This window comes from Micromys minutus (assembly GCF_963924665.1).
Source record: "Micromys minutus genome assembly, chromosome: 22".
In the NCBI taxonomy this organism is placed as follows: Eukaryota; Metazoa; Chordata; class Mammalia; order Rodentia; family Muridae; genus Micromys; species Micromys minutus.
In genome coordinates this window covers 4,739,272-4,767,080 of record NC_137957.1, presented here as the reverse complement: position 1 = coordinate 4,767,080, position 27,809 = coordinate 4,739,272, and the positions used below count along the sequence as shown (strand labels likewise).

The window sequence follows — 27,809 nt, the reverse complement described above, 5'->3', positions numbered from 1 at the left end:
AACCCTGTCTGAAGTTGCAAAAGATGAGTGACTAAACAGGGACATGGTGACAGATTGGAAGGTTTCTGAGGGTGTCAAGGAGAGCCAGCAATAAAACTTTGTCCAAAGAAGATGGTTTTCACCTTGTGGTTGATTCTTTAGTCCAATTTTGCAAATTCCCATCTATGAAGTCACTGGTGATCGTCAAATCCTCCCTTGTGTCTTTGTTTTTTTTTTTTTTTTTTTTTTCCTACTCTGTAGGAAAGTCTGACACACATCCCTCCTACATTCCCCTCAGTTACTTCTCCCCAAACTGTTGCTGCTCCTGAGCCATCTGTCAGGCTTCCAGCATCTGTATCCTTTTCTGCAAAGCTGAGCTCCCAGCAAGCTGGGGCCTCAGCCCACAGAAATGCTGCAAACACAGTGGAATTCTGATGCTAAGAAAAGGACCAAGAAGGAAAGACTTATTTTGAAACTCACAGGGAAAAAATTTATGGAAGAGACACTATGAAAAATGCATATATTTTAAATGGCTAATCATTTCCCCTAGTGATTATAAATTATGCCCTTTATGAAGGAGCTAGAGAGAGGTGTAATCAAATATGCTATGGTATACCAATAAATCTATACATTCTGAAGATCATTAAAGAAAACTTTTTTAGTTTCATATATGAAAACAATGGAATTCATAATTAAAGATAAGGGGAATTTTATATATAGTATGAACTTTACATTCATGATTTCTACTATTTAGGTTTAACCAACACAGAATAAAAACAATCAGAAAAAAAATCACATTACCCTGAGTAAATCTACAGACTTATCTTTTGTCATTATTTACTAAATAATAAAGTTTAACAATTATTTGCTTAGCATTTATATTATATTAACTATTATATCAGGAGATACTTAAAATATATAGGCTTTATACAAACACTACACAAATACGTGTAATACACATAAACACACACACACACATCACAGAGGATCTCTGGATAAGTCCTAGAGACAATCTTTTATGGCTGGTGTGACAACTGTATATATGTATATGTGTATACTTACATATTCATGTATATAACAACAAACATAAATATGGCTGGATGAGGTAGAAGAGATAATATTTTCAGAATAAAGATCTGTTAGGAAGAATAAGTGTAAGAATAAGGAAAGGCCATTTGTTATTAATGAGGGTCTTAACTGTAGTTGGAAGTTGAATGAGATGGGAAAAAATAAAACAAAAAGTGATAAACAAGAGAAAAGTAAGAAGTATGATTAACACTAAAAGGAAGAAGCTAAGTAAGTTCTGAGTGGCTTTAAAATGTTAGGAAAATTTTAGACAAGTATTTGGAAAGTAAACTTTTGGGTAGGTGCAATGATATGAATTCCAAGCAAAGAGATACATGGGGTCAGAAGCCCTGGGCCAGGAAAATCCACAAGCAGAGCTCACATTAAGCTGGTACTGTATCTCATCAAGAAGCATTTGTCATGTGGGGATACAGAGTACATCATCAGGATTTGACACATCTAACTGTGTGTTAAATCATGTGAGTAGGCTTTGAATGTAACCCATTCCTAACACATCATTAATACAATATGAATTAGAAAACCTCTGTAACGAGGACAGTTCTGATAAGCTGCTGTCAAAGAATAAGACAGAGTACAGCTAGAGGCACTGTTACTTTGTGTCTAAGTTCCTCCAATCAAATAAAAGAATCACAGTCTCAGCTGTGGGAGTCTGTTCCTCACCCTCTAATCTATTCTGAATCCCAAATTATTTCTGGGGAGAACATCTGAGGCCTGGCCTTCTTCAGTCTCTAATTTATAAAAATATCTCAGGTTATCAGAAATTGTTCTGATTTTACATTATCAAAATTTTTCTCATAGACCATGTGTTTGTTTTTTAAATGAAGTCATGCAGTAAGAAACTCATATTTGCTTTTGCTACAAAAAAAATTCTAAAGAATGGGAAACAAGCACTATGGAGGACATTTACCAAAGTTTTGAAAGAATATTAAGATTTTCAAGAGACATTAATCAATTGCAAATATTTTAGTGCAATTAAAAAAATATGGAAGCAGAGATGCTAAAAATCACACCCAATCTTGCCGTTTTTATCTGCATAAGTGTTTTCGCTATGAACATCCCTAAGTAACAGGTTATAAAGAAAGAGGAGGATGAGGAGGAGGAGGAGGAGGAGGAGGAGGAGGAGGAGGAGGAGGAGGAGGAGGAGAAGGAGAAGGAGAAGAAGAAAGAAAGAGAGAGAGAGAGAGAGAGAGAGAGAGAGAGAAAGAAAGAAAGAAAGAAAGAAAGAAAGAAAGAAAGAAAGAAAGAAAGAAAGAAGAAGCATTTAGCTCTATCCCTTAGAATAAGAAATAAAGACAAATCAGAATTGGAAAGCTGAAAAATATTTTCAAACTTCTGTGTATGCTTGTTGAATTTTTTGCTATATAACAGTATAACTAACAATGTGCCCACCCACTTTTATGCTAATATCCCTATGCTTATATGTAGAATAACTAGATAAATGTGTTTTCAGAATCCTGGAAATCCAAAAACTCCCCAGAAACAAAATTATGACTTACAAAAGCAATTCCACTATGGCGCCCATGCCTTTTCACTGTTGTTCCTCTTGGTCTCTCCTCTATGCTCCTTTCCTAGTCTTTTTCCCAAATATGTAAAGGGTTGGAAACTGCCCTGCCCAGTCCTAGTCCACACTTGGAAGAAAAAGAAAATGAGAGTAGAGCTTTCCTCCCTCCCCTGGGACTCTACACAGCTGATTTCCATGGGAAACAATCAACTTTACTATAATGTTATTGTGTGGCTATCAGAACCTGGATGGAGGGGATAGAAGTAGGGGTGTCCTGGCCCACTGCTTTAATGAGTCAGGACTGGGATGGTAATCATGGCAGATGGGGTATGAATATCAGACTGGCACCTTAGAAAAGTTTTAACGGGCCTGTGAGGACAGAATGATGTCCAGCTGTCTCTGCTCCTGATGTGTTCCCCTTTCAAAAGAAGCACTAAGTAACCCATACCTATCCTGAAATGTTTGGAGCAGTCTCAAAAATGTTTCCTTCAAGAAGCCTGGTTTGTGTGAATATGTTCTCCAAATGAGCCATCCCTAGAATGAATGCTGTGAATGGCAATAGATTTCTTGGATTTTCTGAGTAGAAACCTCAATATCTCTAGGCTAGCAGTATCAATATCAAACCCTTCTGCTAGTTGGTCAGTCATAATGATGCCCAGTGTTCCGTTAAAAAGTGTCCTTATTTCAATATAAACAGTTACTTCTCGGTGTGTGTTTTGTACTGCAGAGCCCATTGCTTCCTCTTGCAGTGGAACTTTGATATAAAATATTGCTTCTCTCTTTACAACTCTACATTTGTTGAAGTGATTTTTTTAAGTTTTGGGTTTTTGTATTGGTTTATTTTGTTTTGTTTGGGTTTTTGTCACTTTAATGGTGTTCCCTGGAAAGGTATGTAATGATCTGATAGATAGATAGATAGATAGATAGATAGATAGATAGATAGATAAATGGATAGATAGATAGATAGATAGATAGATAGATAGATAGATGATAGATAGATAGATAGATAGATAGATAGATAGATAGATGATAGATAGATAGATAGATAGATAGATAGATGATAGATAGATGATAGATAGATAGATAGATAGATAGATAGATAGACAGATAGATAGATATATTCAAGAAACACTCAAAATTGTCTTATGCTGTTTATTTTTTTTTTGACATTCTCTGAATCTGTAGGTAAGTGTGACTTCCAATTTCTGTAAATAATCTTGCCTTTCATACATAGAGCTGGGAGTATAGATATGTGCCACCATCCCAGGCTTGTTTTATGGTTTTCATTGCAAAACTAGATCCTACTGATAGCTTAAAAGAATGACAGTGAAGATAATTTTATTGCTACCTTGGATGGCTCTTGAGATTACAGATGTATCTAAAACATATTTTTATTGAACAACTTTTTTTTTAAAAAATCAAAGATAAATGTACAAATTTTAAGATTCTTTCCATGAAACTATATGAATGCATTTTTGTCAGTTCTTGGCTTTTTTTTAAAGGTTTGATAATGTGCATTAAGATCTTACTAGTTACAATGAGCATAAAGTACATGTAAAACAGTATGTAACCCGGAAGTAGTCAAAGTTTTCTTGGTCTGTAAGGATTAAGCATAATGGTTTTTCATTTTCTTTTCTTTTATTTATCTTTTCTCTACTTTTCTTTTTTGTATTGAACTTCACACAGTCTGTGAGTTGTTTCTGAGGTGTTCAGAGCTATCTGGGGTTAGTATCCAATTATCAGTGACTGCATATTATGTCTATTCTTTTGTGACTGGGTTATGTCACTCAGGATGCTATTCTATAGATGAATCCATTTTATTAAGAATTTAGTTAAGTCATTGTTTCTGATAGCAGAGTAGTACTCCATTGTGTATATATACCACAATTTTTGTATCCATTCATCTACTAAAGGACATCTGGGTTCTTTCCTGCTTCTGGCTACATTGTGGTGAATGTGTCTTTGGTTTATATTGGAGCATCTCTGGGATATATGCCCAGAAGTGGAATAACTGAGTCTTCAGGTAGCACTATGTCCAATTTTCCATTCGAAATTCCTCAATTTAGAACTTTTTGTTTAGCTCTGTTACCCCACTTTTTAGTATGGTTGTTTGATTTTCTGGTGTCTAGCTTCGTGAGTTTTTGTACAGCTTGAATATTAGGACTCTATCTGATGTGGGGTTGGTAAAGACCTTTTCCCACTCTGTTGGCTGCTGTTTTGTTTACCTGACAGTGTCCATAGCCTTACAGAAACTTTGCAATCTCATTAAGAGCCATTTGTCAATTTTTAACTTTAGAGCATGAGCCATTGGTGTTCTGTTCAGGAAATTTTCTCCTGTGCCTATGTATTCTAAGGTTTTCCCTATTTTCTAATCTAATAGTTTCAGTGTACCTGGTTTAATGTGGAGATCTTTGATCCACTTGCACTTGAGCTTTGTACAAGGAGATAAGAAAGGGGCTATTTTCATTCTTCTACATGCTGAGTGCCAGTTGGACCAACACCATTTATTGAATAGGCTGTCCATTTTCCATTGAATATTTGCAGCGCCTTTGTTGAAAATCAGGTGACCATATATGTGAGGGCTCATTTCTGCATCTTCTATTCTATTCCATTGATCCACATGCTTATTTCTATACCAGTACCAAGCAGTTTTTAGCACAATTGCCTTGTAATATAGCTTGAGGTCAGGGATAGTGATTCCCGCAGATGTTTTCTTCTTGTTGAGGATGGATTTCACTATTCCTAAGTCTTTTGTTATTCTAGATGAAATTGCATATTGATTTTAACAACTCAATGAAGAATTGGGTTAGTATTTTCATGGGGATTGCATTGAATCTGTAGATTGATTTGGTAAGATGGCCATTTTTACAATGTTGATCCTTCCAATCGATGAGCATGGGAGACCTTTCCTTTTCTGAGATCTTCCTCAATTTCCTTCTTTAGAGGTTTGAAGTCCTTGCCATACAGGTCCTTCACTTGCTTACTTAGAGTCACACCAAGGTATATCATATTTTTGTGACTATTATGAAGGGTATCTTATCCCTAATTTCTTTCTTCACATGTTTGTCCTTTGAATAGAGGAAGGCTACTGATTAGTTTAAGTTGATTTTATATCCAGCCACTTTGCCTAACTTGTTTATTAGCTGTGAAATTTCTCTGGTGAAATTTGTGGGGTCTCTTAAGTACACTATCATGTTATCTGCAAATAGGGATGTTTTTACTTCTTCCTTTCCAATTTGTATCCCTTTGATTTCCTTTTTCTGTCTAATTGCTCTGTCCAGGACTTCCAGTACTATGTTGAATAGGTAGGGGGAGAGTGGGCAGCCTTGTCAAATACCTAATTTTAGTGGGAAAGCTTCAAGTTTCCCATCGTTTAGTTTGATGTTGGCTGTTGGTTTGCGGTATTTTGCTTTTATAATATTTAGGTATGGGCCTTGGATTCCTTCTTTTTTTCAAGACTTTCAACATGAAAGGGTGTAAAATTTTGTCAAATACTTACTCAGCATCTAGTGAGATAATCATGTGGTTTTTTTCTTTGAGTTTGTTTATATTGTGGATTACATTGATGGATTTCTGTATATTCCGTACATCCCAGGGATGAAGCCTACTTTATCATGGTGAATGATCATCTTGATGTGTTCTAGGTTTCGGTTTGCAAGGATTTTGATGAGTATTTTCACATCAATGTTCATAAGTGAGATTGGTCTGAAGTTCTCTTTCATTGTAGGGTCTTTGTGTGGTTTAGGAACGAGAGTTATTTTAACCTCAAAAAATGAGTTAGGTAGTGGTCCATCTGATTCTATTTTATGGAGTAGTGTGGAGAGTATTGGTTTTAGGTCATCAGTAAATGTCTGATAAAATTCTGCACTGAACCCATCTGGACCTGGGATTTTTTTGGTTCGGAGACTTTTGATGACTGCTTCTGTTTCTTTAGGTGTTATAGGATTATTTGGATGGTTTACCTGGTCCTGGTTTGACTTTAGTATCTGGTATCTCTCTAGGAATTCATCCATTTCTTCCAGATTTTCCAGCTTTGATGAGTATAGGCTTTTATATTGGGATCTTATGATGTCATGAATTTCGTAAGTTTCAGTTATTATGTCTCCACTTTCATTTCTGATTTGGTTAATTTGGAGACTCTCTCTTTGCCCTCTAGTTAGTCTGGCTATGGGTTTATCAACATTGTTAATTTTCTCAAAGACCCAGCTCTTGATTTGGTTGATTCTTTGAATGGTCCTTTTTGTTTCTATTTGGTCAACTTTTGCTCTGAGTTTGATTATTTCTTGCCATCTACGACTCTTGGGTGTATCTGTTTCCTTTTGTTCTAGAGCTTTCAACTGTGCTGTCAAGTTGCTACTGTATCCTATATCCAGTTTCTTTATGGAATCCCTCAGAGCTATGAGTTTTCATCTCAGTACTGCTTTCATTGCATCCCATACATTTGGGTATGTTGTGTTTTCATTTTCATTGAATTCCAGAAAATCCTTAATTTCTTTCTTTATTTCGTCTTTGACCCTACTGTCATTTAATAGAGCATTATTTAGTTTCCATGTGTGTATGGGCTTTTTGTTGTCTTTGTTATTATTAAAGACCAGCCTTAGACCATGGTGATCTAAAAGGATGCATGGGAGGATTTCAATCTTCTTATATCTATTGAGGCTCGATTTGTGACCAATTATGGGGTCAATTTCTGAGAAGGTGCCATGAGGTACGGAGAAGAAGGTGTATTCTTTTGTTTTAAAATGATATAATCTGTAGATATCTATTAATTCCAGTTGGTTCATAACCTCTGCTAGTTTTACTGTGTCCTTGTTCAGTTTCTGTTTCTGTGATCTGTCCATTGATGAGTGTAAGGTATTGAGGCCTCTCACTATTATTGTGTGGGCTGCAATTTATTTTTTGAGCATTAGTAGAGTTTCTTTTATGAATGTGGGTGATTTTGTATTTGGAGCATGTATGTTAAGGACTGAGAGTACCTCCTGACAAATTTCCTCTGTAATAAGTAAAAAGTGTCCTTCCTTACCTTTTTTGCTAACTTTGGGTTGAAAATCTACTTTATTTGATATTAGAATGGCCACTCCAGCTTGCTTCTGTAGCATTTGCTTGGAGGTTTTTTCCCAAATTTTTAATCTGAGATAGTGTCTGTCTTTGTCTCTGAGATAAGTTTCCTGTATGCAGTAAAATGTTGGGTTTTGTTTATGTATCCAATCTGATAGCCTATATCTTTTTATTGGGAAATTGAGTCCAGTTATGTAAACAGATATAAAGTAATGGTGGTTGATGTTTCATGCTATTTTTGCTTTTAGAGGTTGAATTGTGCCTGTGTGTCTTTCTTCTTTTGGTTTTCTTGCTTAGGAGTGTTCTTGTTTTTACTTGGATGTAGTTCCCCTCGTTATTCTGGGTTTTCCATCTATAATTTATTGTAGTGCTGGGTTTGTGGTCAGATGTTGTGTAAATTTAGTTTTGTCTTGGAATATCTTCATCTCTCCATCTATGGTGGTTGTGGGTTTGGCAGGGTAGAGCAACTTGGGCTGACACTTTTGCTCTCTTAGGGTCTGCATGATATCTGTCCAGGCTCTTCTAGCTTTCATAGATTCTGCTGAGAAATCAGGTGTGATTCTGATTGGTCTGCCTTTATGGTACCTGACCTTTTTCCCTTACTGCTTTTAGTATTCTTTCTTTGCATTGGTCACTTGGTATTTTGACTATTATGTGTCGGGAAAAATTTCTATTCTGGTCCACCCTATTTGGAGTTCTGTAGGCTTCTTTTATGTTCATGGTCATCTCATTCTTAAGGGTATGGTAGTTTTCTCTCTACGATTTTGTTGAAGATATTTACTGTGCCTCTTAGTTGATATTCTTTGCCCTCTTCTATTTCAATTTTCCTTACCTCATATAGGTATGAGTTGGTTGAGTTTTTCAATACCATATGGAGATATACAATCATAAATATCATGTTAAATATGTCATAAATTCAACTTGTTCCTTTTACTACCCCAACTCAAAAGAACTGAATTAATGAATTATGGCCAGCCTAGATATTTAACTGCCTAAAGTCTTATTCTACAATTATTAGTGACCTGCAACATCTTTATTAGTTTAAATAAGGAAGGTTAAAATTGCCTGAACTAGAGCTAAACAAAATGTTCTCAATTGAGGAATATCGAATGGCTGAGAATCACCTGAGGAAGTGCTCAACATCCTTAGCCATCAGGGAAACGCAAATTAAAACAACCCTGAGATTCCATCTCACACCAGTCAGATTGGCCAAGATCCAAAACACAGATGACAAGAGATGCTGGCAAGGATCTTGAGAAAGAGGAACACTTCTCCACTGTTGGTGGAGTTGTAAACTGATACAACCATTCTGGAAATCAGTCTTGTGATACCTCAGAAAATTGGAAATAATACTACCTGAAGACCCAGATATTCCACTTCTAGGCATATACCCCAGAGACACTTTAATACACAACAAAGATAACATGCACCACAATGTTCATAGCAGCTCTATTTATCATAGCCAGAAGCTGGAAAGAACCCAGATGTCCTTCAGAAGATGAATGGATACAAATATCGTGGTACATTTACACAATGGAATACTACTCAGCCACCAGAAACAATAACTTAACCAAATTCATAAGAAAATGGCTGCATCTAGAGAATATCATCCTGAGTGAGATGACCCAGTCACAAAAGAACAGACATAATATGCAGTCACTGATAGTGGAATGCTAACTCCAGATGCTCACACTGCCCCAGAAACAACTCACAGACTGTGTGAAGTCCAAGAAAAAAGAAAACAAAACAAAACAACAACAAAAAAAAAAAGTTTCGCTCAATCCTTACCCACCAAGAACACATTGACAAATTCCGGGTTACACCCTGTATTACATGTACTGTTTGCTCATTGTAAAAAAAAAAAAAAAAAAAAAAAAACCTTTACACACCAAGAAAACTTTGACTATTTCCAGGTTACATCTTGTTTTACATGTACTTTATGCTCATTGTAACTAGTAAGATCTTAATCACACTATCAAACCTTTAAAAAAATAAAAAACATGTACTGACAGAATGTATTGTTTACTTTTATGCAAAAAATGCTTAAAATTTGTACATTTATCTTTGTTTTTTCAAATAAAGTTGTAAAAAAATTGCCTGAACTATATACATAAGTAAACTTATCTTTTGAATAGCTAAAAGTTCACATAAAAATATCAGTGATCCAGGCAAGTTGTGGGTAATAGAATATAGGACCGTGGCATTATTTCTTTAGCATTTAGGAATAGTGAAGCATTGGTGTAATAGGCTAAATAATCAATTGTTAAGATGTAGGAAGAGAGGCAGGGAGTTCCCAAAGGTTTAAAGACTGGTGAGGAGGGGATCTGAGCAGCCAGGGAGCAGAGAGAACTCTGCCTACTACACATGGAAAGCATGCCCCAGCCCTGCCTGATCCAGGGACCAGGAACCCAGCATTGTAAACTCTGTTCCCACCTGGCAGCTTTGGGGCACAGAACATGGCTTGGCCCATCTGTCACCTGGACCAGCAGGTCTCAAAGGTTTAAACTCTGGTGAGAAGCATATCTGAGCAGCCAGGGAGCAGAGAGATTTTTGCCGAGTGAGCACGGAAAGCACACCTCTGCCCTGCCTGATACAGGGACCAGGAATGAAGCATTGAGACCTCTGTTCCCACCCAGAAACTTTGGGGCACAGAACAGGGCTTGAACCATCCGCCACCTGGATCAGTGAAGATCCAGGGACACAGACCAGGTACAAGTGAAAGGCAACAACATATCACTGAGAACAAGATGGCAAGAGGAAAGCAAAATAGCATATCCCAAGGAAACCAAGACAACCTGGCAACACCAGTACCCAGTTCTCTTATCACAGCAAACATTGGAATGCCAAACACTCCAGATAAAGAAAACGCAAACCTAAAATCATACCTCAAGACACTGATAGAGATCCTTAAACAAGACCAGGACAAAAAGCAAAAAGAATCAGAAGCTTTTAAAGAGGAAACAAGAAAAACACTCAAAGAACTCAAAGAACTAGAGGAAAACAGAAACAAAGAGATGAAGGAATAAAAGAAGAGATTTAAAACAGAAATTGACACAATAAAAAAACTCTAAAAGAGATAACCCCAGAGGTAGAACAACTAAAAGAGAAATTAAGAGTCACAAAAGCAAGCATTTCCAATAGACTACAAGAGATGGAAGAGAGAATCTCGGGGGCCGAAGACAACATTGTAAACATAGACAAAACAGCCAGAGAAGATGCAAAAACCAAAAAGCTCCTAACACAAAATGTCCAGGAGATCCAGGATACAATGAGAAGACCAAACCTAAAAATAATAAGAATAGAAGAGGGAGAAGAATAAAAGGCACAGTAAATATCTTCAACAAAATTGAAGAAGAAAACTTCCCTACCCTTAAGAATAGGATTACCACCAGCATAAAAGAAGCCTTCAGAACTCCAAATAGGTTGGACCAGAAAAGAAATACCTCCCAACACATAATAGTCAAAACACCAAGTGCCCAAAGCAAAGAAAGAATACTAAAAGCAGTAAGGGAAAAAGGTCATGTAACATATAAAGGCAGACCAATCAGAATCATACCCGATTTCTCAGCACAGACTATGAAAGCTAGAAGAGCCTGGAAAGACATAATGCAGACCCTAAGAGAGCACACGTGCCAGCCCAAGCTGCTATACCCAGCAAAACTCTCAATCACCATAGATGGAGAGATGAAGATATTTCAAGACAAATCTAAATTTACACAATATCTGACCACAAACCCAGCACTACTAGGAATTATAGGTGGAAAACCCAATACAATGAGGGGAACTTCATGCTAGTAAAAATAAGAAAACTTCTAACAAGAAAACCAAAAGGAGAAAGAGACACAGACACAACTCATCCTACAAAAGCAATAGTAGCAGGAAACAGAAACCACTATTCTTTGATATCTATTAACATAAATGGACTCAACTCCCCAATAAAGAGACATAGGCTATCAGACTGGATATATAAACAAAATCCAGCATTTTGCTGCATACAGGAAACTCATCTCAGAGAAAAAGACAGATATTATCTCAGCGTAAAAGGTTGAGAAAAAGACGTCCAAGCAAACAGCCCCAAGAATCAAGCTGGAGTGGCTATTCTCAAATCGAATAAAGTATATTTCCAACCAAAAGCTATCAAAAAAAAAAAAAAAAAAAAAAAAAAAAAAAAAAAAAAAAAAAAAGGAAGGACACGTTTTACTCATTACAGGGGAAATCTGTAAGGAGGAACTCACAATCTTTAACGTATATGCTCCAAATACAAAAGCACCCACATTGATAAAAGAAACATTAATAAAGCTCAAAAAATACATTTCATCCCACACAATAATAGTGGGAGACTTTAGTACCCCACTCTCACCAATGGACAGATCATGGAAACAGAAACTGAACAAGGACACTATAAAACTAGCAGAGACTATGAACCAACTGGAATGAATAGATATCTACAGAACATATCATCCTTAAATAAAAGAATACACCTTCTTCTCAGCACCCAATGGCACTTTCTCGAAAATTGACCACATAATTGGACACAGAACGAGCCTCAATCGATATAAGAAGATTGAAATACTCTCATGCATCCTCTCAGATCACCATGGTCTAAGGCTGGTCTTTAACAACAACAAAGACAACAAAAAGCCCACATACACATGGAAACTAAACAACCCTCTGTTAAATGATAGCAGGGTCTAAGAAGAAATAAAGAAAGAAATAAAAAATTTTCTAGAATTCAATGAAAACAAGAACGCAATACACCCAAACCTATGGAATGCATCGAAAGCAGTACTGAGAGGAAAAATCACAGCCTTGAGCAATTCCAAAAAGAAATTGGAGAGAGCATACACTAGCAACCTGACAGCACAGTTGAAAGCTCTAGAACAAAAAAAAAAAAAGCAGATACACCCAAGAGGAGTAGATGGCAAGAAATAATCAAAATTAGGGTAGAAATAGACCAAATAGAAACAAAAAGAACTATCGAAAGAATAAACAAAACCAAAAGCTTGTTGATTTTTGACAAAATCAACAAGATTGATAAACACCTAGACAGACTAACTAGAGGGCAAAGAGAGTATACAAATGAAAAAATCAGAAAGGAGACTGGAGACATAACAACTGAAACAGAGGAAATTCAAGAAATCATCAGATCCTACTACAAAAGCCTATACTCCACAAAGTTTGAAAATCTGGAGGAAATGGATTAATTCCGAGACGGATACGAGATCGTAAAGTTAAACCAGGACCAGGTAAACCATCTAAATAATCCCATAACACCTAAAAAAAGAGAAGAAGTCATCAAAAGCCTCCCAACCAAAAAACGCCCAAATCCAGATGAGTTCAGTGCAGAATTTTATCAGACATTTGTTGCGGACATAACACCAATACTCTCCAAACTATTCCACAAGATAGAATCAGACGGAATACTACCTAACTCATTTCTTGAGGCTAAAATAACCCTAGTTCCTAAACCACACTAAGACCCTACAAAAAAAGAAAACTTCAGACCAATCTTACTTAGGAACATTGATGCAAAAATACTCAACAAAATCCTTGCAAACGAATCCAAGAACACATCAAAAGGATCATTCACCATGACCAAGTAGGCTTCTTCCCTGGGATGCAGGGATGGTTTAATATAAGGAAATCCATAAATGTAATCCACCATATAAACAAACTCAAAGAACAAAATCACATGGTCATCTCACTAGATGCTGAGATAGCATTTGACAAAATTCAACACCACTTCATGTTAAAAGTCCTGGAAAGAACAAGAATCCAAGATCCATACCTAAACATAATAAAAACAATATACAGCAAACCAACAGAGAACATAAAACTTAACAGTGGGAAACTTGAAGCAATCCCACTAAAATCAGGGACTCAACAAGGCTGCCCACTATCTCCCTACCTATTCAACATACTACTGGAAGTCCTGGACAGAGCAATTAGACAGCAAAAGGAGATCAAGGGGATACAAATCAGAAAGCAAGAAGTAAAAACATTACTCTTTGCAGATGACATGATAGTATACGTAAATGACCCCACAAATTTTACCAGGAAACACCTACAGCTGATAAACAAGTTCAGCAAAGTGGCTGGATACAAAATTAACTCAAACAAATCAGTAGCTTTCCTATATTCAAAGGACAAACATGTGGAGAAAGAAATTAGGGAAAAGATACCCTTCACAATAGTCACAAAAACTATGAAATACCTTGGTGTGACTAACTAAGCCAATGAAGGACCTGTACGACAAGAACTTCAAACCTCTAAAGAAGAAAATCGAGGAAGATCACAGAAAATGAAAAGATCTCCCATGCTCATGAATTGAAAGGATCAACATTTTAAAAATGGCCATCCTACCAAAAGCAATCTGCAGATTCAATGCAATCCCCATCAAAATTCCAACCCAGTTCTTCATGGAATTGGAAAGATCAATGTGCAATTTTATATGGAATAACAAAATACCTAGAATAGCAAAATACATCCTCAATGACAAGAAAACATCTGCGGGAATCACTATCCCTGACCTCAAGCTATATTACAAGGCAATTGTGTTGAAAACTGCATGGTACTGGTACAGAAATAGGCACGTGGATGAATGAAATAGAATAGAAGATCCAGAAATGAGCCCTCACGTATATAGAAACCTGATTTTTGACAAAGGAGCTGTAAACATTCAATGGAAAAAGGACATCCTATTCACCAAATGGTGCTGGTCCAACTGGCACTCAGCATGCAAAAGAATGAAAATAGACCCTTTCTTATCTCCTTGTACAAAGCTCAAGTGTAAGTGGATCAAAGATCTCCACATTAAACCAGATACACTGAAACTATTAGATGAGAAAAGAGGAAAAACCTTAGAACACATAGGCACAGGAGAAAATTTTCTGAACAAAACACCAATGGCTCAAGCGCTAAGGACAAAGATTAACAAATGGGACTTAATGAGATTGCAAAGTTCTGTAAGGCTAAGGACATTGTCAAAGAAACAAAATGGCAGCCAACAGAATGGGAAAAGATCTTTACCAACTCCACATCAGATAGAGGCCTAATATCCAAGGTATACAAAGAACTCAAAAAGCTAGACACCAGAGAATCAAACAGCCCTATTAAAAAAAAATGGGGTACAGAGCTAAACAAAACATTCTCAATTGAGGGATATCCAATGGCTGAGAAACATCTAAGGAAGTGCTCAACATCCTTAGCCATCAGGGAAATGCAAATCAAAACAACCCTGAGATTCCACCTCACACCAGTCAGATTGGCCAAGATCCAAAACTCAGATGACAGAAGATGCTGGCAAGGATCTTGAGAAAGAAGAACACTTCTCCACTGTTGGTGGGGTTGTAAACTGATACAACCTCTCTGGAATTCAGTGTGTCGATTTCTCAGAAAATTGGACATAGTACTACCTGAAGATCCAGCTATTCCAGTTCTGGGCATATACCCCAGAGACACTCCAATATACAACAAAAATACATGCACCACAATGTTCATAGCAGCCCTATTTATAATAGCTAGATGCTGGAAAGAACCCAGATGTCCTTCAGAAGATGAATGGATACAAAGATTGTTGTACATTTACACAATGGAGTACTACTCAGCTATCAGAAACAATGACTTAACCAAATTCTTAAGAAAATGGTTGCATCTAGAGAATATCATCCTGAGTGAGATAACCCAGTCACAAAAGAACAGACATAAGATGCAGTCACTGATAGTGGAATTCTAACCCCAGAGGCTCGGACTGCCTCAGAAACAACTCACAGACTGTGTGAAGTTCAAGAAAAAAAGAAAACAAAACAAAAAAAATCGTTTGCTCAATCCTTACACACCAAGAAAACGTTGTCTAATTCCAGGTTACACCCTGTTTTACATGTACTTTTTGCTCATTGTAACTAGTAAGACCTTAATGCAGAGTATCAAACCTTAAAAAAAAAAAAAAGCCAAGCACTGACACAGTTGTATTTGTATACATTTATGTAAAAATGTTTAATTTTTTTATTTTATCTTTGTTTTTTAAAATAAAGATTAAAAAGAAGAATAGAGGCAGGTAATGGGATCTTTATCAGGAGATCAGAAACTCAAAAACCAGTGGAAATCTGTAAACAACAAAGATTCATTCTAGCTCAGAGATACAGTATCATACTTAGACTCAGCATTGCTGCTCCTAGCCCTTCAGACTAGGACAGAAAGGACTTCACTGTCTGAATATTTTTTAATTGATTTGAAAAAAATCTCTCACTGTTTGAGTTTTTACAAAACAAAAACAGATACAGGAAGCTCCATCTTCATTGGAGTCCTATTTTCTGCAAAGTTGGGTACATTATACTATAATTGCTCAGACATTTAGAGCATGTAAATGTCTCTAATGGAGGCAAAATGTCTCTAGTGGTGGGCTTTATTAAAAAAGGCCACAAAGTTCCGTGGATGCTTTGGACAAAAGAGAAAAACCAAACTCCAAAACCCAGACTCCTCCCTACCTTCAGACAGCCTTCTGAGGAATCATCCTCTTTTGTTTTTTTAATCCGTTTTTTTTAAATTGGATATTCTCTGTATTTACATTTCAGATGTTATCCCCTTTCTGCCAATTCCATCCCTCCTCACCCTCCCATTGCTTCCATGAAGATGTTCCCTTTCCCAACCTTCCTCTCCCACCTCAAGCTTTGGCATTCCCCTACACTGGGTAAAAGAGCCTTCACTGGACCAAAGTCCTCTCCTCTCCTTGATGCCAGAGAATGCTATCCTCTGCTGCATATGCACCTGGAGTCATGGATCTCTCCATGTGTACTCATTGGTTGGTGTTTTAGTCCCTGGTAGCTGTGGTGGGTTTGGTTAGTTAATAATTTTGTTCTTCTCATGGGGTTACAGAGCCTTTCAGCTCCTTCAGTCCTATCTCTAGCTCCTTCATTGAGGTCCCCGTGTTCAGTCTGATGGTTAGCTGCAAACATCCTTCTCCGTATCCATATGGTTCTGGCAGAGCCTCTGTGGAGGTATCCATATCATATTCTTGCCAGTAAGCACTACTTGGCATCAGAAATAGTGTGTGAGTTTAGTGGCTGAATATGGGATGAATCCCCTGGTGAGGCAATTTTGAATGATCTTTTCTCCAAACCCTACTCCTCTATTTGTCTCATTATTTCCTCCCATGAGTGTTTTGTTCTCCTTTCTAAGAAGGATTGAGGCATCCACTTTCTGGCCTTCCTTCTCTTTGAGCTTCATAATTTCTGTGAATTGTTTCTTGGGTATTCCGAGTATGGGGGGCTAGTATCCTCTTATCAGTGAGTACAAACCATAAGTGCTCTTTTATGACTGGGTTACCTGAGGAATCATTCTTTCAAACCCTAAAAGATGGGTCCCAAATGGATAAGAAAAAAAATAAGAAAAAATGAAAACCCATAAAATTCTTTGATAATAAAAGTACGCATTTCAACAGAGTAAATTTTTATTGCACTCAAAATTCAAAGGACAGGCTACCCCTTACCAAACTGTACTATTCAAAAGAAGAGGCATAAAAGTGCATATGGAAGATTCAAAGCAGTATACCTCTAGCAAGGGATTGAGGAAAAGAAAAATCAAAGGAAAGTTCCTTTCCTATGGCCTAGCTATTTAAAAAAATGGACAAAATCTAAAACAGTAAATACCTCTTTCTTCTTAAAAGTCATCACTGTGATACTGTTTTTCTTCATTGTGTTCATAAGATTTGCCCAACCCCTAACAGCAGACCTAACAAGCACAGATGGGGTTTTTCAACCTAGTTTGAGTTTCTATTCTTTGGCCAGCACCAAACTCCAGCTAACACAAAACTCTCCTCTAATTGTAATTGAATCTACACTTTTATAGTTCATTACCTCTCTGATAGATTCAATTCAATTAGAATAGAATAGATTAGATTAGATTAGGCTGAGCTGTGGCTGGTTTTGCCATCAGCCCAAGTTGAAGCAAAGAAAAAAAGAAGAGGCCAAGGTGGGGAGAGGGAGACCACATGACAGACTGATCTTTCTTTCCAGCTTTCCAGCCAACAGTCTATTTCTTTTTACAATACATCCTCCAGCCTTCATGCATGCACACACACACAGAATTCAAGAATGAAATTGATATCTGAGAACTAGAGATGTTTTTGCCTAAACCACTTTGATTAGAATGAAAATAATGAAGCTCAGATGAGGAAGAACATTATCCAAAGTCAGGACTCTGAGAATCCAGAGGTGGTCATCATGGAAATGCACTGCTAAAGATTATATGCATACGAGATTATTGAAGTGAATGGATTTGACAAGCAAGTGCAGTCTTAGGGTCTCTGGATCCACTCCAGTGTATTATGAGGCCACATCAATCTTGTGGAACTCCCAGTATGAATGAGCATAGTACAGGTCATGCAGCAGACAGGTGTCTCCCACAGATAATTCTGACTCAGAGATATTTATTCTTTGACATAGTCAAAAATCCAAGAACTGTAATTCTGGATCACTTCCTTCACAACCATTCTGCCTACTCTCCCTTTTTATAGGTATCAGAACTGCCCCATGCTCTGAGCGCTGTCCCAGCCTATTCCTATTGGCTTTCCTTTATCCTTCAAGGATATCTCAGTCTTGAATCCCACCCCTTCAAAAAAAAAAAAAAAAAAAAAAAAAAAAAAAAAAAAAAACTACCTTGCTTATCTAATCATCTTTGCTACCTACTGCACAAATCCTCTAAACTGGTATCCTTTGTCTCTGCCTTACAGTAAATAATACTCTCTATTCACAAGTACATATTTAATTAGTGTAATAACCTTGGATTTTTCCATATTTTTAAGTAAAGGTCTTAGAAATTCATAATTATTTGTATGCAGGCCTTCGCTTTCTAGGGTCATTAGTAAGAGGACATTAGATAAATCTTCCTAGACAAAGAGAGGCAGAGGGTGGTTTCCAGATACTTCTGCCCCTTTTGGGCCATTGATACCCAAGAGTCTTTTAGAGTGCTTCTATGAAAATCCAGTTCCACTGTTCATCTCTGTAAAGCCATATTTTCCTAAAAGAACTGTTCTCATTGCAATTATTGGAGGGATTTTGTCAGAATTTATATAATGGATTATTCCTGCACAAATTCTGATTAAAATGGGTTCCCCAAACCTCAGCCAAAAAGATTAACAACTGCTCAATCTCCTACAACCAGCACGTCTTCATAAATGACTCCCAATCTCCCTACTGTTAGTTTATTTGCCAAGGATTAAGCAGAAAGGCTGATCTCTCAACTTGTATTGAAAATAATGACAGAGTACAGCATTCTGGCTTCTGACAGCTGTTAAGCTCAGAGCAAGGGACCTAAAGGTCTCCTTTTCTAGCTAACTCCAACCAAGGGAATGTAAGCATTATAGGAAAGGGAATAAAAGGGCACTGCCTACATTTAAAAATTCAAGAAATCTTTAAAAAATAAAAATCTTAAAAATGAAATGTATAAGAATAAATGTGGAAAGCCTAAAATAAACTAGCACATAAAAGTTTCTGAAGAAATACGAGCTATGATTGGCCATTTGCTACAAAGAGAAAAGTTATGAACTTCTATCTTCACACTATGTTAATTACAAACAATCCAACAGATTGAATCGAATAGAATATTAGTCATCAAATGGCCTAAATTCAAATTTCAACTCAGCCACTGATCATTTATGCACCTAGTGTTCTCATCTAAAAAGGAAAACAATGCTGACAAGATTACTAACAATAAATATGAGCCATGTGTTATGTTTTAGTAATTATAACCCAGCTATGAAAAAGACCTTTGAAATCCATTAATGTTTTTTTCTTTGTTTTTACTTACAGTCAGGCAAATGCTTGCTCAACACCTGTGCAACTCCGGGTGATTATGTGACTAAGTTGAGGCTACAGATAATAGTTACAGTTTATGGTCTCACACTACAAGTTTGCACTTGCCCTCTCTGTATCTGCCTTCACTCCTTGGTCCCCATCCTTATGGCTCAAATGTAACCTTAAACGAAGAACTAGAGCAACAACCTTAGAGATGAATAAAAGCTATGTGTATAAAATAGTGAGAAATTATGTAAGTCCTTGATAACTATGTAGTTTCTCCCAATGTGTTTTGTCTATTATTTCAAGATTTTTTTTAATCAGAAAAAAACAAGCTTTTATATTTTTAAGCCACAATTGTGAGATTTTTTTTTTAATTTTACAATTCCTTACTAAGTAGTCAGACAGGTATAGCAATATATTACTATATAAATATACAAGTATTTTTATAGATTTTATTTCAGGAACACACAGGCACAGGAATATTTCTAGTTCTCATAAACTATATAGATCTTAATGAGACATTTAAATTTTATCCACAGATCAAAAGCTTCCAGAAATCAGAGAACTGTTATTACTTTACTTCTGATTTAATAAGAAAAAAAGTAAATTATTATTTTGAAGTGTCTCTGTATTGTGAATACTTTCTTATTTGATAGTTGTTAGAGTCCAAATGTGAAATGGCTCCCACAGGCTCATGTGATTGATCACCTTGTGGTGTTCATTAGGAAGGCTGTCAGAACCCAATGGGGATGAGATTAGCTGAAATGGCCAACAAAGAGGAAGAAGATTCTGTAGAGACCATATCCAGAGGTTAGGTGAGGCCCCTGGTTGTGAGATGAGGCTACCCACTCATCTACAAATTTTTGATCCAGAATGGCTCCTATCTAAAGAAAATATGGGGAAAAAGTGTGAAACAGAGACTGAAGGAAAGGCCATTCAAAAGCTACCCTGCCTGGGGATCCATCCCATACACAGACATTCAACCCAGACACTATTGCTGATGCTAAAAAGTGCTTGCTGACAGGAGCCTATTATAGCTGTCTCCTGAGAGACTCTGTCAAAGCCTGATAAACACAGAAGCAGATGCTCACAGCCAACCTTTAAACACGGGGACCTCAATAGAGAAGTTAAGAGGTCTGAGGGAGCTGAATGGGTTTGCAACCCCATAGGAAGAATAACAATATCAATCAACCAGACCCTCAGAGCTTCCAGGGTCTAAACCAAAGAGTACTCATGAAGGAACCCATTTGAGAAAACCATCACTCATTTTTCTACCACCTAATTATTGTTAATTCCATGGCTAGGGGTGAGGTTTTACACACACACACACACACACACACACACACACACTATTTATTTATTTATTTATTATTTGACCTTGTACAGGCCTTGTGGCTGCTATTGCAACCATTATGTATTTATATGTGCAGTTGCCCTGCTGTTTTCAGAACATTCTGTTTTCTTGTTGTCATCCACCAGTTCTGGCTCTTACACTCTTTTTGTCTTCTTCATTGATCCCTGAGCCTTCATAATTCTCAGCTCCATTTAAGGCTTAGAATTCTGAAATCTCTTGCTCTCTACACCTTGGCCAGTTGTATGTCTCTGTTAATCATTATCTAGTAAATATAGAGGTTTCTTTGCTGAGGTTTGAGAGCTGCATTGATCTATAAGCATAACCATGTCATTGTAAGTTTAATATTATGTTTATTTAGACAAATTAATAGTTGTTTCTTGTAGAAGAATTTTAATCCAACAACGTGGCTACTCTAGCAAGAGATAATATCTAAAGACTTTTGTCTGTGAGATCTGGCTAGAATGCAGACATTCCCTTAGTACACATATTTAATTACAAACAATGATGTCTAATTTAGGGTGGCACATAAAGTGATAAATCAGAGGAAGATTTGGCCAAATGAGTCAGAAATAGAAGCCCAACTCTCTTAAGAGCAGACAGGAAAGAGAGGCTATTGAAGATCAGTGCAGGGAGAGAGGTGGAGCTGAGTTTAGTTGAGTTCATGCAGTTCCATTTAGCAGTCAGTGCAATCAGTTCGTAGACTTCAGAAGCAGTTTTTCCAAGTAGAGCAATTCAGTCAGAAACTGATGAAAGCCAATTTGAATCAGCTTGGAGAGAAGTTTGAGCCAGAACAGCTGGGTGGAATGAAGACAGCCAGAGTTCAGAAATAGCTAGAAAGAATGAGTTTATTCAGCAGTAAGTCGTGAAGTTTGAAACATTCTAGGTTTAGGTTAGAAGACAAAGCAAAGACATGGCAGCCTTCAAGGTCCAGGCTTATAGAAGATTAGATTGTATGGAGGCTAGAAGCTTCCAGGCTTATGTATAGGTATAGTTATATTAAAAAAAAAAAAAAAAAAAAAAAACTCTGGGTTCAGCCCAAACCATGTATTCAGAAAGCCTGGGAATGGCTCTTATCTCATCCTCTGAGGAAATAAAAACATCTACATTTCTCTCCTAGAGCCTATGACTACTCTGATCTTGAGTTGCATGCTATTTTTTTTCCACAAACATGTGGCCTCTTTAATTCCTAGAAATAGCTTGATTATCTTATCCAACTACATTGCTCTTCCATCTTTCTTTTCTTTTCCACTATCAATGAGTTTCCTTTCATTTACTTTATTCTCCTTCAAAATATTGTTAAATTACTAATTTTGATTTGTAGCCTCAGGAAAAAGACTAAGTTTAATGTCTCTCAAGTTCTTGCCAAAAACATATGTGCCATGCTCATCATGACTTTTGTCTTTTTTTTTTTTTAAGTTGAAGAAAAGACTATAGAAGAATACTTACTACCTGAGTGGTGCTAGTTTGTTCAGCTTTCTTTTCTGTGCAGCCTTGGCCCACCTGTTTAGTAAACACGGCTCTCCTGTAACATTCTTTTAATTAAGAAACTATGCCACAGACAGGCCTACAGGCCAATCAGATAAAGTCAACTCCTCAACTGTTGGTCCTTCTTACTAAGTGATTCTAGTTTGTGTCAAGTTGACAAAAATTAACCAATGTAACTAGTAAAAACCAGATCTTTGCAAGCTCCCTTAAACTTTGCATAAGAGCACATTTAAAATACTAATGCTTGTTAGAATTTGAGAATAATAAACTCTCAGAGAACCATACATAATTATTCTCATTTCCTTGTATCTAAAAGTAATATTTTTACTCAAAAACTTTAAGGGAAACTATCACAGTTATTAAGACAAAAAAAAATGAGATAGAGAAAAATTTAGTAGGGACACAAGAGTGATTATTGTCAAATTTCACATTTTTCATGTTTCATTAAACAATCTAATATAAAAATATTTATTCTGTGTCTATATATAAATCCAAGGGAAGGTTAAATGTGTTTTAATGCTATTTCTCCTAAGCCAAGTAAAGAGGCACAGAGTTGCTTTTAGGCCAAAGGACACAAAGAAAAGGACAGAGATGCCTGCTGCACACCCCTTCAGAGGCAGATGCCATTTCCTCTGGAAGTATAGCACATTTGCTGGCAAATAAAAGCTCCCTCTAGGGCAAGCTAGGGAGGACAATAAAGAAACGTCATCATCCACCATCTGTCATGAAAACAAACACCAGCTGACAGGAAAGGTAACTCAAATCCTACTCCCACCCCCACGGTAACATCATACCTGACCTCCTGAAAGGCTGGCAGGGAGTAAGGAGAGCGGTAAGGGATTATCCACAGGGGACAATGGGGATCAAGTTAAGGGTCACCCTGCCCAGATTGCTGCGTTTCTCTCACCATAGCCTAAAAAGCATCAGATTTTCACTGTGAGTTGAAGGTGCAAACCATAATAGGTAAGTAGAAGTCAAAGTAAAAACACCCAGGAAAACAATCACCATTATGGGTGACCAGACAACCTGTTGTGTCTTGATGTCTAAGGCCCCAGAAGGACAATGAAATATGAGAAAGACAACCTTGGACTTTTAACATGAAGGGGTGTTAAATTTTGTCAAATGCTTTCTCAGCACCTAGTGAGATGACCATGTATTTTTTTCCTTTGAGTTTGTTTATATGGTGGATTATATTGATGGATTTCCGTATATTAAATCATCCCTTCATCCCAGGAATGAAGCCTACTTGATCATGGTGAATTATCATTTTGATGTGTTTTTGGATTTGGTTTGCAAGTATTTTCTTGAATATTTTTGCATCAATGTTCATAAGTGAGATTGGTCTGAAGTTTTCTTTCCTTGTAGGGTCTTAGTGTGGTTTAAGAAGGAGGGTTATTGTGGCCTCCAAAAATGAGTTAGGTAGTGTTCCATCTGATTCTATTTTGTAGAATAATTTGGAGAGTATTGGTATTAGGTTATCAATAAATGTCTGATAAAATTCTGCACTGAACCCATCTGGACCTGGGCTTTTTTTGGTTGGGAGGCTTTTGATGACTGCTTCTATTTCTTTAGGTGTTATGAGATTATTTAGATGGTTTACCTAGTCCTGGTTTACCTTTAGTATCTGGTATCTGTCTAGGAATTCATCCATTTCCTCCAGGTTTTTCAGCTTTGTTGAGTATAGGCTTTTGTAGTAGGATCTGATGATTTCTTGAATTTCCTCAGATTCAGTTATTATGTCTCCACTTTCATTTCTGATTTTGTTAACTTGGATACTCTCTCTTTGCCCTCTAGTTAGTCTAGCTAAGGGTTTTTCAATATTGTTAATTTTCTCAAAGAACCAGCTCTTGGTTTTGTTGATTCTTTGAAGGGTTCTTTTTGTTTCTATTTGGTCAGCTTTTGCTCTGAGTTTGATTATTTCTTGCCATCTCCTCCTCTTGGGTGTATCTGCTTCCTTTTATTTTAGAGCTTTCAACTCTGCTGTCAAGTTGCTAGTGTACGCTCTCTCAAGTTTCTTTTTGGAAGCACTCAGAGCTATGAGTTTTCATCTCAGTGCTGCTTTCATTGCATCCCATAGGTTTGGGTATGTTTGGGTATTTTCATTAAATTCTAGAAAATCCTTAATTTCTTTCTTTATTTCTATTTTGACCATGCTATCATTTAGTAGAAAATTGTTTAGTTTCCATGTGTTTGTGGGCTTTTTGTTGTCTTTGTTGTTATTAAAGACCAGCCTTTATTCCGTATTAGTATGGCCACTCCAACTTGCTTCTTGGGCTGTTTGCTTAAAAGGTTTTTCCCCAAACTTTTGCTCTGAGATAGTGTCTGCCTTTGTCTCTGAGATGAGTTTCCTGTATGCAGCAAAATGCTGGATTCTGTTTATGTATCCAGTCTGTTAGCCTATGCCTTTTTATTGGGGAATTGAGTCCATTTATGTAAACAGATATTAAGGAATAGTGGTTACTATTTCCTGCTATTTTTGCTTTTAAAGGTAGAATTGTGCCTGTGTGTCTTTCTTCCTTTGGTTTTCTTGCTCAGGTTTTTTTTTTTTTTTAACTAGGATGTAGTTTCCCTCCTTGTATTGGGTTTTCCACCTATAATTCATTGTAGTGCTGGGTTTGTGGTCAGATATTGTGTAAATTTTGTTTTGTCTTGGAATATCTTGGTTTCTCCATCTATGGTGATTGAGAGTTTTGCTGGGTATAGCAGCTTGGGCTGACGCTTGTGCTCTCTTAGGGTCTGCATGATGTCTGTGCAGGATCTTCTACCTTTCATAGTCTCTGCTGAGAAATCATGTGTGATTCTGATTGGTCTGCTTTTATATGTTACATGACCTTTTTCCCTTACTGCTTTTAGTATTCTTTCTTTGCTTTGGGCACTTGGCGTTTTGACTATTATGTGTGGGGAGAAATTTCTTTTCTGGTCCACTCTATCTGGAGTTCTGTAGGCTTCTTTTTTTTTAAAAAAAAAAAAAAAAAAAAAAAAAACCCTCTGCAATTATTAGTTTATTAGTATCATCCAGGACTCATGTTCAGTATTCCTCCTCCAATTACATAACAAACGCAAATGTAAAGAACCCAAGTCAAAATGATATAACAGCACTCTATCACAAAAGCACGTAAAATTACAAGAACGCTATCTTAAAACACTGGCACTTTTAGAGAACGATAATCTCAAAATACCCCACAAAATTGCCAAAATGTTCCTAAACTAAGCGGATTAAACATGATTAATGAATGAGTTTGGGTTTTATAAAGAAAAGCAAATGGATTGGACAACTGGAACTAATATGCAAAGTTTATCCTCTTCCCTTGTATCTGATTTATAAAGGGACAAACCACAGTATAGGAAAATATACCCTTCATTTTAAATGTGGCATGCTTTTAAAAGCTGTCCCAACTAATTAAATATACCTTTAACAAGTCAAGTTTCCTGAGCAAACTGTATGTAAATAGAAGGGCAAAAGCATTATAGCCAGCTTCTCATGATAGCCTTCGCTGGGACTGAGGACAACAAAGAGCACAAAGTCTTGTATTTTAAGCTCACACTTTTGGGGATACATTCTCAGGTCTTCTTTAGTAGGGGAAACTGCAAAATATAACTGCCATTACACAGTAATGGCAGTAAGAGGAGAGTCCTCATGTAAGGAGAACATACTTCTCTATTAGTCCTTCAAGGACAGGCTTTCAGATTGCTCGATTCTAATAATCCCATGGTTTATTATTCTAATAATGACCACTCCTTGCTATGCCAAGTAAGTTATATAATCTCTTATCCAACTGATCACGGTTTTGGAGAATTCAACTATGGATGGAAGTGTTACCCCAACTACAATATGCAGGGTGTGTGGACAAAAGCTTTTTTCTAGCTAACTGTATGAAAAGATACACACTGTAATAATCCATGTGACCCAAAATGGGCAAAAGCAAAAGACTAGCTTCCCCTGGAGAAGAAAACTTTCAGACCTATGAAAAGGACAACAATACTAATAAAAAAAAAATGTATTTACTTAGAAGCATTCAGAATGTCAACAAAACACCCGCAATTTTTTTTGCAATTACAGAGTGGTATTCAGTTAACAGAACAATTATCTTCTTATAAGCTGCATCAGAGACAACTGAAGATGAAGAAAAAAAAAAGAAAATCAAAAGGAAAAAAAAAAACCGGGGGGAAAAAAAAACAAAAAAAAAAAACAAAAACCAAACTACTGTCCCCACATATAACTAATTTGTGCTGTGCACCAACAAGAACCTGCTTTAAATTTCCATGCCAATTTACAACCCCCAGACTGTACCAGGCAAGGTTAGTGGCTATTGAAAATACCACCAGGACAGGGCTATCTAAAGACACATTCGGTAGTGTGTTAACTATACAAAAAAAGACACTGTACAGTTTAGAAACAAATCTTACACAGCCTTACATTTCAATTTTTTTCTTTAAAAGGAGTGAGTTGTGTACAGGGGGGTTAAATGCTTTATAGACAAAAAAAAAAAAACTACGCTAGAACCAACTTATTCATCGTCATCATCTTCTTCTTCATCTTCGTCTTCCTCTTCTTCCTCCTCTTCCTCATCCTCTTCATCCTCCTCATCATCTTCTTCTTCCTTCCTTTTCTTGCTCTTTTCAGCCTTGACCACCCCCTTTTTCGCTGCATCAGGTTTTGCTTTAGCTCTGTAGGCAGCAATATCCTTTTTGTACTTCTCCTTCAGCTTGGCGGCCTTCTCATAGGGCTGCTTGTCATCCGCAGCAGTGTTGTTCCACATCTCCCCTAGTTTCTTTGCGACATCACCAATGGATAAGCCAGAATGCTCACCTTTGATTTTTGGGCGGTACTCAGAACAGAAGAAGAAGAAGGCCGAAGGAGGCCTCTTGGGTACATTGGGGTCCTTAAACTTCTTTTTGGTCTCCCCTTTTGGGGGATGTAGGTTTTCATTTCTCTTTCATAATGAGCCTTGTCAGCCTTTGCCATATCTTCAAATTTCCCCTTTTCTTTAGCAGACATGGTCTTCCACCTCTCTGAGCACTTCTTGGAGAACTCTGAGAAGTTGACAGAAGCATCCGGGTGCTTCTTCTTGTGCTCCTCCCGGCAGGTTTGCACAAAGAATGCATATGAGGACATCTTGCCTCTCGGCTTCTTAGGATCTCCTTTGCCCATGTTTAGTTGATTTTCCTCCACGAGGCACAGAGTAGCCCAGTGCCCGTCTGGCTCTCGCTTGCCCCGGCGCTGTCTCTATGGAGCTCAATGTACTGCAATGGCTGTGAGAGCGGGAGCCAGACGCAGCCTCCTCACTCTCTCTGCTCTGTAACTGTAGGCTTCTTTTATGCTTATGGTCATCTCATTCTTAAAGGTAGGGAAGTTTTCTTTTACGATTTTGTTGAAGATATTTTCTGTGCCTCTTAGCTAATATTCTTCTCCCTCTTCTATTCCTATAATCCTTAGCTTTGGTCTTCTCATTGTGTCCTGGATCTCCTGGACATTTTGGGTTAGGAACTTTTTGGCTTTTGCATCTTCTCTGACTGTTTTGTCTATGTTTTCAATGTTGTCTTTGGCCGC

The 27,809-nt window shown here is 37.1% G+C and overlaps 1 pseudogene across 1 annotated transcript; it reads right to left on the bottom strand.

Annotated features, from left to right (window-relative positions):
* Positions 1 to 26,766: 26,766 nt before the first annotated feature.
* LOC308435153 (high mobility group protein B1-like) lies at positions 26,767 to 27,531 on the bottom strand (annotated as a pseudogene). The gene has a single exon. The product of its transcript is annotated as a high mobility group protein B1-like (transcript).
* Between the last annotated feature and the right edge of the window lie 278 nt (positions 27,532 to 27,809).